This window comes from Myxocyprinus asiaticus, chromosome 17 (assembly GCF_019703515.2).
Source record: "Myxocyprinus asiaticus isolate MX2 ecotype Aquarium Trade chromosome 17, UBuf_Myxa_2, whole genome shotgun sequence".
NCBI classification, from domain to species: domain Eukaryota; kingdom Metazoa; phylum Chordata; class Actinopteri; order Cypriniformes; family Catostomidae; genus Myxocyprinus; species Myxocyprinus asiaticus.
The window spans coordinates 15,137,877-15,154,747 of NC_059360.1; the positions used below are offsets into that span (position 1 = coordinate 15,137,877).

General features: G+C 38.6%; 2 protein-coding genes across 6 annotated transcripts in view; one reads left to right on the forward strand and one right to left on the reverse strand.

Annotated features, from left to right (window-relative positions):
- LOC127454856 (kinectin-like) overlaps window positions 1-16,871 on the reverse strand; it is a 74,436-nt gene that overhangs the window by 55,561 nt on the left and 2,004 nt on the right. The window lies entirely within an intron of this gene.
- Window positions 14,359-16,871, forward strand: part of LOC127454721 (leucine zipper putative tumor suppressor 1-like) — a 39,375-nt gene continuing 36,862 nt past the window's right edge. Inside the window, exon 1 of the mRNA XM_051722077.1 lies at window positions 14,359-14,720. The gene's annotated coding sequence lies outside the window, so the exon portion shown is untranslated. The remainder of the gene's footprint in view (window positions 14,721-16,871) is intronic.

Genomic DNA, 16,871 nt, shown 5'->3' on the forward strand with positions numbered 1-16,871 from the left:
GTCCCAACAACATTATTGTTGTAACAAACACTAGACCGCTGTCAAATGCAACTCCTCACATGCCCACAAAATTACGTTTCATCATACTCATAGTAAAAACATACAGTCAGTGAACCGGATAATCAATGCATAACAAACATGGTTCCAAATATCAGAAATATCCACAGATAAACAGGCACTAACATTCATGAATAAACAGAATACAACAGACACATTGTTTTACTCAGACTTAAAGCTGCTTATTTGTATACAGCATAGAATTACAAAGCATAGAAATCTATGCTAAATAAAGGTAATTTAATCTTCATAATGGAGCGTGTCTGACTTTTGAGCGGATGAAAGGAAGTCGTACATTGCCAATGCATTATAAGACACTGTACATACAGATATAAACAAATTGAATGCTTTAATTAGATTAAGCCTAAAATCTCCAAACTCTTATTTTCTCTGGTTGCCATTCAGTCACACAAATGCTTGGCCTCTCTCGCGTGGTTTTGCTTTTGACACTGGTTCAGATGACAGAGTGAGCGTTTATTTGGGCCACGCGAAGAGATGCGGCAGCTTGCCTTATCTCTTATTCTCTCACAACTGGCTCACCATTCTACATACAGAAAATCCACTCTAGTGTTTATTATGCCTGGGACATGCATTGTGTGTAAATAAAAAGTGTGCACTGCTCCACACAATCAGTTTTTGTGTAAGGATGAGCAGCCAAGTTGAGTGTGTACATCCTGGAAATGCATATATGCCAATTTTAGCCAAAGGAAGTGTGTAAATACAGTGTTGTTTCAGGAAGTGAAAATTTTTTTTTTTAATTTTTTTTAACGTGTTAAACTGTCAACTAACAATCACAGAAATTAACGTTAAACATATACAGTTGTGCTCGAAAGTTTGCATACCCTTGGAGAATTGGTAATATATGTACCATTTTTAAAGAAAACATGAGTGAGCAGGCAAAACACATTTCTTTTATTTCTTATGGGATTCATATTCAACTGTAGGTTAACTTGGCCTTGTGCTTAGGGTCATTGTCATGCTGGAAAGTCCAAGAGCGTCCCATGCGCAGCTTTCGTGCAGAAGAATGCAAATTGTCTGTCAGTATTTTCTGATAACATGCTGCATTCATCTTCCCATGCCTTTAGAGCTCACACACCCCCAAAACATCAGTGAGCCACCACCATGCTTCACAGTGGGGATGGTATTCTTTTCACTACAGGCCTTATTGACCCCTCTCCAAACATAGCGCTTATGGTTGTGACCATAAAGCTCTATTTTGGTCTCGTCACTCCAAATTACAGTGTGCCAGAAGCTGTGAGGCGTGTCAAGGTGTTGTCGGGCATATTGTAACCGGGCTTTTTTGTGGCATTGGTGCAGTAAAGGCTTCTATCTGGCAACTCGACCATGCAGCTCATTTTTGTTCAAGTATCGTCATACTGTGCTCCTTGAAACAACCACACCGTCTTTTTCCAGAGCAGCCTGTATTTCTCCTGAGGTTACCTGTGGGTTTTTCTTTGTATCCCAAACAATTCTTCTGGCAGTTGTGGCTGAAATCTTTCTTGGTCTACCTGACCTTGGCTTGGTACCAAGAGATCCCCGAATTTTCCACTTCTTAATAAGTGATTAAACAGTACTGACTGGCATTTTCAAGGCTTTGGATATCTTTTTATATCCTTTTCCATCTTTATAAAGTTACATTACCTTGTTACACAGGTCTTTTGACAGTTCTTTTCTGCTCCCCATGGCTCAGTATCTAGCCTGCTCAGTGCATCCACGTGAGAGCTAACAAACTCATTGACTATTTATGCACAGACACTAACTGCAATTTAAAAAGTCACAGGTGTGGGAAATTAACCTTTAATTGCCATTTAAACCTGTGTGTGTCACCTTGTGTGTCTGTAGCAAGGCCAAACATTCAAGGGTATGTAAACTTTTGATCAGGGCCATTTGGGTGATTTCTGTTATCATTCTGATTTATAAAGGAGCCAAACAACTATGTGATAATAAATGGCTTCATATGATCACTATCCTTAAATAAAAGACAGTTTTTTTGCATGATCAGTCATTTTCAAAATCAATGCCAAAAGTTCACAATTTCTGCCAGGGTATGCAAACTTTTGAGCACAACTGTACTTAAAAAATGTTTATAGTAAACATTTTATGATAACAATTATTAATTTTATAGTAAATACTTTATACATTACTGTATATTTAGCCTATAAATTAGGGGTGTAACAATTTTCTCATGGTTTAGTTTTAAATTTTCTGTTGTCACAGTCAACTAATAAACACAATGAGTGTTTAACATCTCTTTTACCAAAGTTCTGTTTCATTCCTCCTGACCGCCAGAGGCAGTGTTTAACAGTAGATTACTGCCACTGCAGCCAGATAGGTTGAGATAATATACCAACAAAGTCAAATGGTGATGTTAACTGAGCTTTGAAGGTATATACACCGCAGTAACTCAGCACTCCGCCTCTTTCACTTTTTCACCTGATAGAGATTTTTTGCTTTATATGATATTCGCAGTGTCAAGTGCAGCTTACTAAGAGCAGCAAAGTATAATCCTGGCAAGCTGTGACAGCATGCTCTTCTACCATTCGATGGATTCGGTTTCCTTTACCAATTTTTGAGTTTTGAGTTTTCCATAGTTTCGGTGAGTTTGATACATTTCCCTTGTGTGAAATTTGTTTGGCTCATCTGTGACACTCTTTGCCCCTCTATGCTATCCATTAGCTAACTTATTTGCATGTTCACCATGCTGATAATTTGACTGTTCACCTTAGCCTAATTATTTCTGCATACAGGATTATTGTAGTGTTTTTTTTATTTTTATTTTTTTTATATCTGTGATTGCCCCGTGGTGCAATCTGAAGGCCAGATACTGGAGCAGACATATTTCCTTAGAGTGTTTTTTGCTTAACCCTTTCCAGCCGGGGCGTTCAAATTTGGGAACAATTATTCCCATGGTTCCTGTCTCAATATCTTCGCCGTCCAATCACTGATATTATTTCTGAAATCTGCCAGATACTCATGACAATATAAGCTAAAAGCACATATGATTGGTTAAGGGTTACGGGCGTAAATAATAAATGTATCATCATCAGCTTCATCCTCCATTTGCCTGAGCGGAGCCAGAGAGGATACACTGGGAGATTACCTCCAGTGTTGGACTTACTTCTTCAAATTGAAAACTGAGGTGATCTTTTGAGGTAAGAAGTTATTTAACATGTGTTGTCAATATTGTCTATTGAAAGTCAAAACATTTTAGTTATGAAGCATTTATTTGTAGGAGTAACTAGTTATTTCTGGAAAGAAAATGACATGACCGTCGGCATTCAGCTGTCACATTTCTGTGAAACTTGCTAAATAAACATTAGCTAGCAATACTATGTACATTTTTAGCTAAATATCAATAACTTTTTTGGCCAATTTTATCGCTTTTGAAAAATCCGCCTGAAGTAATGCGAGGCAGAGAGCAGACGCTGTTCAGACCTTTTTTTTTTTTTTACGCTGTTCAAACCTGCCTGGAAACTGGCCTGCTAGTTAGATAAGTTATTTAGCATGTTGATTTTCCCTTGTAATAAAAAAAAAAAAAAAAAAAAAAAAAAAGGTAGATACACTCAGAAATATTTAAGCCTATTTGTAAGATTTATGTAATTTAATTGCATATAAAATTTCCATTCATTTGCATTACATATGTAATGCAAATGAATGGAAATTTTATATGCAATTAAATTACATAAATCTTACAAATAGGCTTCAATATTTCTGTGAGCGTATCTTTCTATAATTTAGCAGATAGCCTTACCCATCCATCACACAGACATGATTTTAGATTGTGTGTAGCTTCCTGTTCACAAGGAAAGTGTGAGAGGGCTGTCTGCAGTTGGATATTCTGGTTAGTCTGCAAGCCTTTGGTGACTATTCAGTGTATGGATTTGTGAAGAACACACTGCTGGCTAACAATGGTGTACTTTTTTGTTGTTGTAGAGATGGATAGAGACCTTGGCTCCCTGCTCAGCACCCTCAAGAGGAGGAGGCAGCTGACTGCTGATGAGCTTAGGTTCATAGCAGAGGAGGACATGGCTCATGAGGGCATGAGCACACAGGAGGAAGATCTGCTGGACCAGGAACTACTGCAGGAAGACCCGGACCACGAGGAGATGGAGGATGAGATGGAACCTGATCCCCAGCCATGACCAACAAATGGGTATATATGAATTTGTATGTATTGTTTGTTTCTATTTCTCATATGACTGATACTCACAGTAACACTAACACTGTTACTCTTATTATTTTGGGTATGGCTAGCCATTCTCGCACAGGTCCCAAGTCAGCTAGAAAGCGTAAACGCTTCCCTGACTCCGTTTCTTATCCCTTGTACTCTGACAACGATTCACAGGCACCAAAACCTCTCCCATTTAAGCCTAGCCATCCATTCGGTATTGACTTAGGTAGCGTGCGTCAGGATATGCGGTCAACCTCCAATGTGATGTTGCGAGAAATTGACTTTTTCATGCTGTTTTTTACTCAGGCTGTAGTTGCTGAGATATGCAGCTTAACAAACCATCAGGGGTGGGAGCTCGTCCTAAACTTTGTCATATTCCAGCTACCAAGGAGCTTGGATGGAGGTGACCCCCGATTAATTTTACACATTTCTTGGGTTGCTCATTTACATGGGGTTTTCAATTCTCCCTGATTCCCATCGTCATTGGGAAACCAAGTCACTTCAGGGCCCGTGGGCAAGGGGATTTATGTTGCATGACCGCTACAAGGCTCATTTATCAGCTCTACATGTTGTAGACCCTACCACAGAGGACAATCAGGATCACCTTAGGAAGTTGCATTATCTTATGGACCACCTCAAACAAAAATGCCAGCAGCTCTTTCAACCTAACCAAAATCTTGCAATAGATGAACATATATGGTCAAGTCAAAAGCTCAGTCAGGATTTAAACAATACATAAAGGGCAAGCCTACTAGGTGGGGTTTTAAATTATGGGTAATTGCAACATCAGACTCGGGGTATACTCTCAACTTTAATGTTTACACAGGTAGTCATGATGGGCGTGTCACTGACCACGTGCCACCAAAGTAGTTGAATTATTACTGCAGCCATTCAAAAGACCAGAGCCACAATGTTTGGTTTGACAACTTTTACACGTCCCCAGCTCTTATGGTTGTTAAAAATGGGAACTAATGCCTGTGGGACATGCAGGGTGAACTGTAAACTGTTTCCTGCAGAATTTAAAGACATCAAAAGATGGGAACGCAAAACAGCTCGTGGGGAAATGAGGTGGTGTAGGATTGAGGGGAATATACTTGTAATTCAGTGGAAGGACACACGTGCAGTTACATGCCTCTCCAATTTCCACAATGTGAATGGCTCAACCGAAATTACTAGGTTTGTAAAAAATTATGGCGACTGGACAAAAGTAGTAGTCCTCCAGCCCACTGTCATCAGCGATTATAACAAAAACATGTATCTAACCGTTCTAAATGTTTGTTTTATTCTGTTTTCCCACTAATCACTTGAATGGTCATAACTTTTAAACAATAGATAATATTTCTAATCTGTCTGCTATTCTACATTGCCCAAAAAAATTATATATATTTCATACACTCTAAGTTTCCCTCTAGCTTGTAATTAAAATGGTTGAAAATGCAGTTGTCTGAAGTATGGTGGCCGGAAAAGATTTTTGTAAAATTTCTGTGTGAAATCTTATTGATAAAGGATGATTAGCCTTAAATAATCATACATATATTGATATCATTTGAAAGCCCTAGTTCTTGTCTTCAATATGGTATATACAGTTCAGGTGTGTGATGTTATATGGATATAATATGAATATGGATATGAATATCATATTCTGGCACAGAATGGAATTTTCTGAATTTTGGGCTCAGGCTTTAAAGGGTTAAGGTGGAATTGCCTTTCGGTTCTTCCCAGAGGAGTTGAATAACTTATTTTTTTCCTTATATACAATTTTGGCATTCACTCTAAGACCGTTGTTGCCCTTTCTTCAGAGATGGGAGAGCTGAAATGTCTCCTTCAATTGCTTCAACCTCTGGCACTTGCCCCACCCGTAAGTGTCACAAGAGGATGAGGACAGTTCATATCGGGGACCTGGCGAAGAGCCTCTTGAGCCCCCTATCTTTCACATCACCTACAAGTGCCTCCAACAATTATTTTTGCAATAACAAGGAATTGGAGGATGTAGCTATACATCCTTCCCCCCAGGACACTCTTACAGGTTTCTCGGTGGCGGTTGGCTCTAGTGGGTATTCAGTTCAGTCATCAGGAAATGCGCCGTCCCCTATGGCTGTGCTCCAGATGGAAGGACTTCGTGGTGGAATTTTTGAGCACCGTCACAGGATCCGGTACACCCAAGCGGCGATCAAAGACAGCCCATACGCTAGCATTCATGGCTGAAGAGGATTTTATTAGATTGGGTCATGCACAAGGCTCTATGGGGTAATGTGCGATGCTCTATAGCACAACGCGGGTGCACAGTTTTGCTTCTGAATAAGTCATACGAGTCTACAGCCTACATAACCCGCACAGAAAATACAATCTTCCAGTTGCTCCTCGCTACCACCAGTACACCGGAGTCAGCGAACATCATCCCCTCTGTTCCCCAGTTCCAACAAACAGCTCTTTTGGTGAGGAGTCATGTGACCCATGAGCTGGATATGCTCTTGACAGCACGCCGCCAAGTGTGGCCTGCCCAGGCTAGACTGCCTGAGGAATGTAAGAAGACTCTGATGGACCTTCCAGTTGTTCCCAGGCATCTTTTTGGACCTAATGAGTCAGTTGGAGTTCCTGATGGCCGGGATGCCCCTAGGTGTTATTCCCTCTTGTCGGGAGGTCATCACAAATGATGCTTCCCTCATGGCATAGGGGGTGACATGGAATTAAATGGGCGTTTGCGGTCACTGGACACCAGCTCATTCCACAAACCATATCAGTCTGCTGGAGCTACATGTGGTTTACATGGGCCTCGATATTTCTTGCCAGTCCTGGCAGGCCGCCATGTTCAGTTCGACAACACTTCGACAAGTTTCACCTTAAGCATCAGGGTGTTACGATGTCCTGCATATCCTTACAACTCACTCGCGAGATACTCACATGGTGTCGGCCACAGCTCGCACCATTGAGAGTGGTTCATATTTTGGGGTCAAACAAACAGATAGTGGATGCTACATCCAGGGACCGGCTACACCAGGGATAATGGAGGCATCATTCGGATGTAGTACAGGAGTGCAGTTCAGCAGAATGGCCTCACGAACGGCCAAAACGCCTACTTTATGCATTTCCTCCTATTCCACTGTTGTGGAAGATGTTGCACAGGGACTCCAGAACAGAGTGCTTCTTGTGGCACCGTGACGGCTGTCAATGGCAGCTTCCCCTCAGGAAGGATCTCCTCTCCCAAATGTAGGGCTACATCTGGCACCCGGACCCATCCCACCTGCAGCTTTGGGTTTGGCATCTGGTTTCAACCCTCTTCAAGAGGATTGTGACCCTCCGGTTGTTTCTGCATGGTGCAGGGAGCAGGGCAGCCTCCATGCTAAGTGTATGCTGTTGCCATTTCTGCTTACCACATACCCGTTGGTAGTTCTTCTCTTCACTCTCATGGCCTTGTCCTCAGTTTTCTGAAGGGTGCAAGACATTTGAGACCTACCCGGAATCCCCATTTTCCCCTGTGGGATTTGCCACTTGTGCTCATATTCCTGTGCTCATCTCCATTTTAGCTACTGCAGAGCACTGATCTTAAATGGATGCCTTGAAGACCTCTTTTTTTTTATGGCTATAGCTTCTGCTAAATTAGTTAGTGAGGTACATGCAATGTTAATGTTGTGTTGTGTTTGTGCTGGTTGCCGGAGGACTCCATGGTTGTCCTTTAACCCAATACATATTTTCTTTCGAAAGTCCTCCTTCCTCATTTCATAAATCAGTCAAATTATCTAGCTGCTTTTCAGCCTTCAAAGTCTGATGACTCGAGGGCACACCTTTTGTGTTCAGTGCGTGCTTTAAAGCACTATGTGGAGACTACCGCCAAACTCCGGCAGTCAGATCAGCTATTTGTCTGTTACTGCGGTGTGAGAAAAGGGGCCCCTGTGTCGAGACAGAGGTTGTCACACTGGACTGTGGAGGGGATCCCCCCCTGGCCTACAAGAAGGCCCGGGAACCACTGCCTGAAGGCCTGTCCTCTCAATCTACTAGGGCTATCTCCTCTTCATGGGCTGCCTTCAGATAAGTCTTTTTGACTGATATCTGCGCTGCTGCCACCTGAACTTCTCCATGCAATTTCGCTCAGTTTTACAAGGTCAACATTGCTCGTGTTAATTAGTGCTGCTCTAAAATATAAAAGACTAGTATCTTAATGGTAAACTTAGACAGACCTACTGCTGGTAAAAAGCCTACTACTGGTTCCTAAGTGTTTTTGTTTTGTTCAGCTCCTGTACGAGTAGCGAACCTGAACTATTATTATAACACCTGGTTAGGTAAATGTAAAGTTCAGCAAAGCACTTCTTCACTGCTGTTTCTTGATGGATTAGCTGATATTTTCTCTGCACTGCCATCTCTCGTTTGGAGAGGAGTACAACCACGGTGCGCATCAAGAACAAATGCCACAGGCTGTCAAGAGCCGCGCGCAGCACACGCTGCAGTGCAAAGCGAAAGCATAAGCAAGGCTTAAGATACACTGGCACAGGCTCTAAAGTCATAATTCAGTAATTCATAAGTTGGTATCTGACAAAATCACATATGCAGAGACAAAGTCCCAACTGTCTGAGAGGATTTTATTTTGCCAGCTGTCTAACAGCTTAAGCACAGCAGAATGTCAGCACGTTTCTTAAAGCAACATCGCTAAAAATATAAAACAATGATATACATATTATAAAAAATAAACTAGACAGCATTAATCCCAGGTAAAGTATAAACAAGACTTAAATCAAACTTTTCATGCTGCTTCATAACTCTCAATAGATATTAAACCTTCTTAACTGGAGATATTAAGCAGGGCCTAATCCTATAAGCAACAGGCCTACATTTAAAGCCTTTAGAGTCACAAATCTCACTGTCATTTTAAACAATGAAAATGTGTATGCTCATTTTGTTACCATACTACATGGTTGCCGCAGCCATTCGTAGTTTCACCAGGTGTTGATTGCATAATTAAATGTCTCAGGCTCAAAATCAACACACCTTCACAAGAAAATTACACACTAATATAGAGTTCATGCAAATAAATCTTTTCATAATCCCCTAGAAAATCTCCTCTCAATGGTTTACATTTACTTGTTACAAAATCACATCTCATCACTTCCTCCATGCCTCCTGGCTTGTCCCCTTCACCTCCAACCTCTCACAGTGGTATGATCCAATTAGTATGTGTGCTGAATGCAACACTCTGGGTTTACTTATTAACACGGAGCTCAATACCTGTGAGTTGGTGACACTCACTCTGAGAATGAACAGGTAGTTAATGAATGATGTGTTCATGGTTATGTTCCAAACATTCTGCCTAACATTTCCTTTTGTTTTTCATGGTAGAAAGTAAGTTATATAGGTTTGGAATGACATAAGGGTGAATAATGTTGTTCACCATAATGATTAAGTTGTTTACATTTTTATCCTTCAATAGTAAACATTTTTTTAAACGGTCAGGTGCGGTGACAAAATTAATATTTAAACGTTCAAATATTCCATTTAGTCTCTCAATTATTAGGGTGTAAAGCTGTATGCAAAATTATAAAATAATTAGAATTTAAAATAGTTTAAGACACACCACAGGATGTCAACTTTTTAAACAATATTTCATGTAAAGCCCGAATGATATATCGGTCAGCCGATATTAGCCTTTCATCGATATATCGGTATATGCGTATATATGCGCCGATATGAAAACTTCTTTTCAGAACATAATGCAGAAAACAATGCTTTAAAATCGGTGTCATTACGTAGTTTGTACTGCAGAGTGCGCTCCGACTCCACTGTTTACAGAGCCGAACTGACAGTGGCTCTGCAGACAGGGCGGAGTTCAGCGGTATCATCACGGTAAGTTGTTAACTAGTCTGTTAAATACATAATGGGGACTTAATAAACAATGACCCCATAATTTTCTCTTTTCAATATAACTAATATAACGTTAACTTTGTCCCTGACAATCATGTAACTCATGTCTGTTTGCTGTTAGCCAGCTATAGTTTGTCAGTGCAGTCAGTAATGTAGCAGACTGAAAGATAAACATCATAGCATCTTTTTGCAGCTCAGCAGACAACGGTGTGGTGGTGGATTTTGTCTGAGTGTTGATTTCATATTATTACCTAGCTGGTGAGACGCAATGCTGGAAACTAAAATAAACAACAACCGTCTTTTACTCTCCGTGACAATGAGCTTATGGCTAACTAGCTAATCACATAGCTACTTTCATTGTTGTCAGCTGAGTGGAAGCTAATGTGTAAACATGGATTCACAGTTTGGTACACCCTTCAACCGAACAATTCCAGTTGTTGCATTTATAAAATGTAATATTTAGAAGTCTGGTTTTCCAACTTTGAAAGTTTCCCCTGAACATGTATAGCAGAATACGGTGTAACACCGATGCCGCTGTTTATCTCTTGACTCAGCCGTATTAATATAGTCAGCATTTGACTGATATTAAACAGTACTGATGTTTATTTAGCTATTTTACTATTATTTATTCTTTATTTTAATGGTCAGCCTTTGACTGATACTAAACAGTACTGATGTTTATTTAGCTATTTGTTTTATTTTTATTTATTCTTTATTTTAATGGTCAGCATTTGACTGATACTAAACAGTACTGATGTTTATTTAGGTATTTTATTTTTATTTATTTTAATGGTCAGCATTTGACTGACACTAAACAGTACTGATGTTTATTTAGCTATTTTATTTTTATTTATTCTTTATTTTAATGGTCAGCATTTGACTGATACTAAACAGTACTGATGTTTATTTAGCTATTTTATTTTTATTTATTCTTTATTTTAATGGTCAGCATTTGACTGGTACTAAACAGTACTGATGTTTATTTAGCTATTTGTTTTATTTTTATTTATTCTTTATTTTAATGGTCAGCATTTGACTGATACTAAACAGTACTGATGTTTATTTAGCTATTTGTTTTATTTTTATTTATTCTTTATTTTAATGGTCAGCATTTGACTGATACTAAACAGTACTGATGTTTATTTAGCTATTTTATTTTTATTTATTTTAATGGTCAACATTTGACTGATACTAAACAGTACTGATGTTTATTTAGCTATTTTATTTTTATTTATTTTAATGGTCAGCATTTGACAAACTAAACAGTACTGATGTTTATTTAGCTATTTGTTTTATTTTTATTTATTCTTTATTTTAATGGTCAGCATTTGACTGGTACTAAACAGTACTGATGTTTATTTAGCTATTTTTATTTATTCTTTATTTTAATGGTCAGCATTTGACTGATACTAAACAGTACTGATGTTTATTTAGCTATTTTATTTTTATTTATTCTTTATTTTAATGGTCAGCATTTGACTGATACTAAACAGTACTGATGTTTATTTAGCTATTTTATTTTTATTTATTTTAATGGTCAGCATTTGACAAACTAAACAGTACTGATGTTTATTAAGCTATTTATTGTATGTATTTATTTATTCTTTATTCATAAAATATTTTATTCTTTATTTTTTTCAGTGTTCATTTCTAGAATTTGTTGACAATGTATAATGATAATGTCAAATATTCTTTGATAAAAATATTTAAGAAAGCAGCCTTCTGAGTACCTTTGCATAGTCATATCGGTGCAAACTCTGTGAAAAATCCACAAAGAAGTTTTCATTTCAGCTCAAAAATTAAATATATCGGTCACCATATCGGTAATCTGTGAATTTTCCCTCTCTAAAACCAGTATCGGTCGGGCTCTGATTTCATGTCAACTAATGTAAACATTAAACAGATGCTGGAGTTGACAACATAGGCCTACCTACCCATGATCACTGAGCTGAAGAAAAATACAGGCACAAAACTACTACCATTTTAAACATGGTGCATTTCTTTGTTGAACAGATGACATAGTCAAGCTATGCCAAGACAGAGCTGCTATTCAAGACACACCCTTCACTAACTCAACTGACATCCTAAACTCAGCACAGAGGGGCTTTGCAAGGAACAAAAATATCCAGCCGGGAAAATGTCACTCCTATGCACCAGTACACTGACGCTTTTCCATCTCAGAACTGAAGACAGCACCCCCCACCCCCCCAATGCTAATCTGCCTAATGCTCAGCCATTGAAGGCCTCAGTGTGGCCCTTTAAAAAAATATATTTACAGGATCAATTATAGTACAGTAGCAAACTTAAAAAATAAGCACAGTCTTTCCTGTTATGCCAATAAAACAAATTAAAATCACAAATATATGCTTTCTCTAGTTGAGTCGCTAAAATCATTATCAAGAGTTGTGTAAATAATAAACCGTTCATTTATTTAGTAGATACAATTTGAAAAATCTTTTGTATTGAATGCACGGCTTTAGAAGGCAAGACATTTATTTTAAATGTTTATTACTATTATTATTTTTTACTATAACCTCTAAGTTGGTACATAGCCTTACCCAGTTCGTTCACCCTCCGCCTATGCTGACAGAACAAAATATAATTATGACAAGGCAACAAGAAAAATTGCATCCTCCTAATGGAAGCCATGGAAAAGTGGAAATTGGGACATTTGGTTGAGTGCTTCAGTCTAAAAGTGAAGCAAACAGAAACACTGTGTTAGATGACATGCCTGACTGCATTCTGGCTTCAGGACAAAGGTAAACATGCATAAGAAATACCAGGTCCTGAAAACAGCCTTTTGCTCTCCGTCTCACTTGAGTGTGTTTGGTTCAAGAGATCCCCGGTGTTGGAAATCTGGATAAGCCAATCACGTTAAGAATAACATTTAGGAACAACTTTTCATTTCACTGTCCTATGAATCCTTAAAGATGCCAATCCGTCCACCATACCGAATTTCTTCTTACACATCTCATAAAACTACTTAAATCAATGAGACAATGCTTGCAAGCGAATATGATGCATTGCAAACTCTTTATTTGAATTGTATCTTCATATTCTTAACAAGCACGAGTTGGAACGCCTGTCATTTATAGTTCTACTAGCCTATGCCATGTGTGTTAATTTATGAAATATTTTGTCTTTCAGCTACCAGCAATAGTGTAGTCCATGACTGCAGAATATGTCCAGTTAGTCTGCTAGAAAAAGTACTCATTTAGAAAAGTAACACCTGCTTGCACAGAAAATAAGAGCCCAATGCCTAAATATTGTGATTTTTTGATAGTGTGAAAATTATGAATAATGAAAATGCTTGTGTAAAAACATGGCAGACTAAGATAAATGCTGCCAAGGAATTTTGAGAACTGCTCAAAACATACAAGACATGACAAGCAGCTGTTGAGGTGTAAGCAAAACCTGCTCACTGCCCTTCCGTGCAAATTATTTCTCAAGTAAGTGGAAAAAAACACTTCTTTGGCTCCATACGTGTTAGATTCACACAGCCCTATGTAAAAAGAACACAAAGGAGATGGGTGTGGTGTGTTCATTTGCTCTGAACTCTACATGCTTTTGTTTGTCCTGTTGAGAGGAAAATGAAAAAAAAAAAGATGAGAATCACTCAGAAGTGGTGTGCCTTTGGACCTCTCAACAGGATGAGCTTAGCTAGACTCCATATGTTGAAGGCAACTGCTTTATCAAAGTGTGACTAACACTGTTATTTATCAATCAGATATCAGCTGGTGCCAGCTACAGTGCACCTGTGATAAGAAGTCATACTACCCTTGCCCTTGTGACTGCTCCTCACATGTAACTTTTTAGTTCTTGAACTAGGAAATGAATTGAAATAGAGCCACCTGCTCATTTTTAAAGTGCATTATTTGTACAGGACAGATTTATACAATGAAAGTACCCCACAGACCCATGGAGGACAAGGAAATAATGTAAATCCTTTGTTTATTGCAGTTACTGGGTTAACAAGTAATCCGTCCTATATCCGTCCCTGCAGCAGTGAAGCACCACCCCTCACCTGTCAATCAACCGCTCCACTTAAACCAGAGTTTAAACTTTGCCGTTTACGAGTGAATTTGAAGGAAATAACCGTCCGATCGTAAAATTTTAAAAAGCGGATACATACACAATAACGAGAGCTTCACAGATCTTCTTGAGTGTGTCTGATATCAACACAGATGACAAGCACGAACACCTGACACTCCTTTAATACAGGTAATCTACTAAAATAATGAATAATTCTGCTTGACATGTTGTGTTTGTGCTTAGATTAAATTTTCAACCGTATCTGGGAGAAACAGTGCGCCATTGTTTTCACGCAATCTTTGTATTTTCTGACTTTATTGCACTTTATTATCATGCAGTAACACACTGACATAGTGACTGATGTATGTCATCAAGAAACAGAGACCCTCCCCTCCAATTCCGAACACAAGTGGTCACAGGAGACGCATTTAAGTGACCAGGTGTAAACAGCGGTGTATTTCACCTGACCACATGTGATCGGATCACCGCATCGTAATATCAGATGGAAACAGGGTCTTTGAGTTTGTTGCAGTGGTTCAAAACAGTTTTTCAGCAAAACATTGTGCCAGTTGTTAAACACCATCTCTGCTGCCATTGGTCCACATGACAGGTGGGTGTGACCCGGTCCTCCATCTACTTTTACACCAACATCTTTTTCAAAATATAGCGGTGCTTCTCAATTGGAAGGCTGCAGCCTAGTTCGGCTGTGTCCTTCCTAGAACTTCTAGGCTCCTCCTCAGCATTCAGCACTAGAATGAGACGGTCTAGTAAGTGCGCATTTGCAAGGGATTGTGGGTGATTGAAGGCCACGAAGGATGCACTTGATGCATCCTCCAAAATATGGCGAATGAAGGCTGCGAAATGAGGCTGCTTTCCAAGGGTCCTCACAACTGAGACGGCCTTCGGCTGTGCTTGATGACGTGGCAGCCAAAATATCTAGCTTAACTAGGCTGCAGCCTTCTGACTGAGAAGCACCCTAGATCTCTGCCAAATATTAATGGGCGTTTCCCAATCTGTGGGCGTTTTCAAACCGGTATGGCCATTTTCAACTACCCAATGAAAGTAGGGAATCTCAATATAGAAGAAAAATCATGTAAAGCGATTCAAAAATGCTCATACCGGTTTGAAAACACCCAGTGATTGGGAAACATCACACTCAGTTGAGATCAGTCAACATGAACACACTGGAATGTAGAGTTGCCATCCTTTAAAACACCCTATTTGCAGTAACATCAATGTCTTTCTTTAAAAAAAAAAAAAAAACACGTGTATAAAAACATTTTTCATGATCTTATGTCAATACTTTTTACAAAATTTATAATAAAATACAATAAGAGTAAACGGTGCATACAGTATTATGACCACGTAAAGTGTGTTAGGGTTAGCGCTAGTGATATTAGCCTTTCACCAATATATCGTATTGGCATATATGTTTACCAATATGCGCAGATATGAAAACTTTTTTTTCAGAACATATAATGCAGAAAACAATGCTTGAATTGGTGTCATAACGTAGTTTGTCCAGCAGAGGGCGCTCCGACTCCGCTCTGCAGACAGGGCGGAGTTAAGCGGTGTTTTCTCAGTAAGTTGCTTACTAGTTTGTGAAATACATATTGGAAAGTTAATAAACAATGACCCCATAATTTTCCCTTTTCAATATAACTAATGTAACATTAACCCTGTCCCTGACAACCATGTCACTCATGTTTATCACATCTGTTTGCTATGTTAGCCAGCTATTTTTTGTCAGAGCATCTTTTTGCAGCTCAGCAGACAACGGTGTGGTGGTGGATTGTGTCTGTTGAGTGTTGATTTCACGCTACGTTGTTACCTAGTTGGTGAGACGCAATGCTGGAAAGTAAATAAAGTCCACAAATAGAAAGTAAATAAAGTCCAAATAAAGTCTCTTGACTCAGCAGGTGTAAATGCTTCTTGTTTTACAACCTGCCTCTAACTGACTGGCAGTATTAAAATAGTCAGCCTTTGACTGATACTAAACAGTACTACTAATGTTTATTTAGCTATTTATTTTATTTTTATTTATTCTTTATTTAAATGGTCAGCAATTAACTGATACTAAACATACCATATTGAACTGATTTTTATTTAGCTATTATTTAAATGTATTCTTTATTTAAATGGTCAGCAACTGACTGATAATTAACATACAGTACTGATGTTTATTTAGTTATTTACTGTATTTTTATTTATTCTTTATTTATATGGTCAGCAACTAACAGATACTGAATTTACAGTACTGATGTTTATTAAGCTATTTATTGTATTTTTATTTTCTGTGTTCATTTCTAGAATTTGTTGACAATGTATAATAATAAATGTAAAATATTCGATAAAAATATTTGTTTAAGAAAGAAGCCTTCCAAGTAACTTTGCATAGTCATATTGGTATAAAATTGGTGCATAATCCACATAGAAAAGGTCTGTTTTCATTCCAGCTCAATAATTAACTATATCCTCCACCATATCGGTAATCGGTGAATTTTCCCCCTCTAAAATCTGTATCGTCTCAAAAATCCCATATCGGTCGGGCTCTAGTTAGCGCCATGAAAGCAGAATGTAAACATGACAAATTACACATTATCTACTGCAAATATATTACTTTAAACCCCCACTGAGTGGATAAAAAGCTTCTTTTAATGATCTCATGTGGATTCCATTCATAGAATGAGGCATGCAGACACTGATAACACATTACTTTGGTTTTGCATGTACTCTGTTGTCCGGACAGCATGCATCTCAT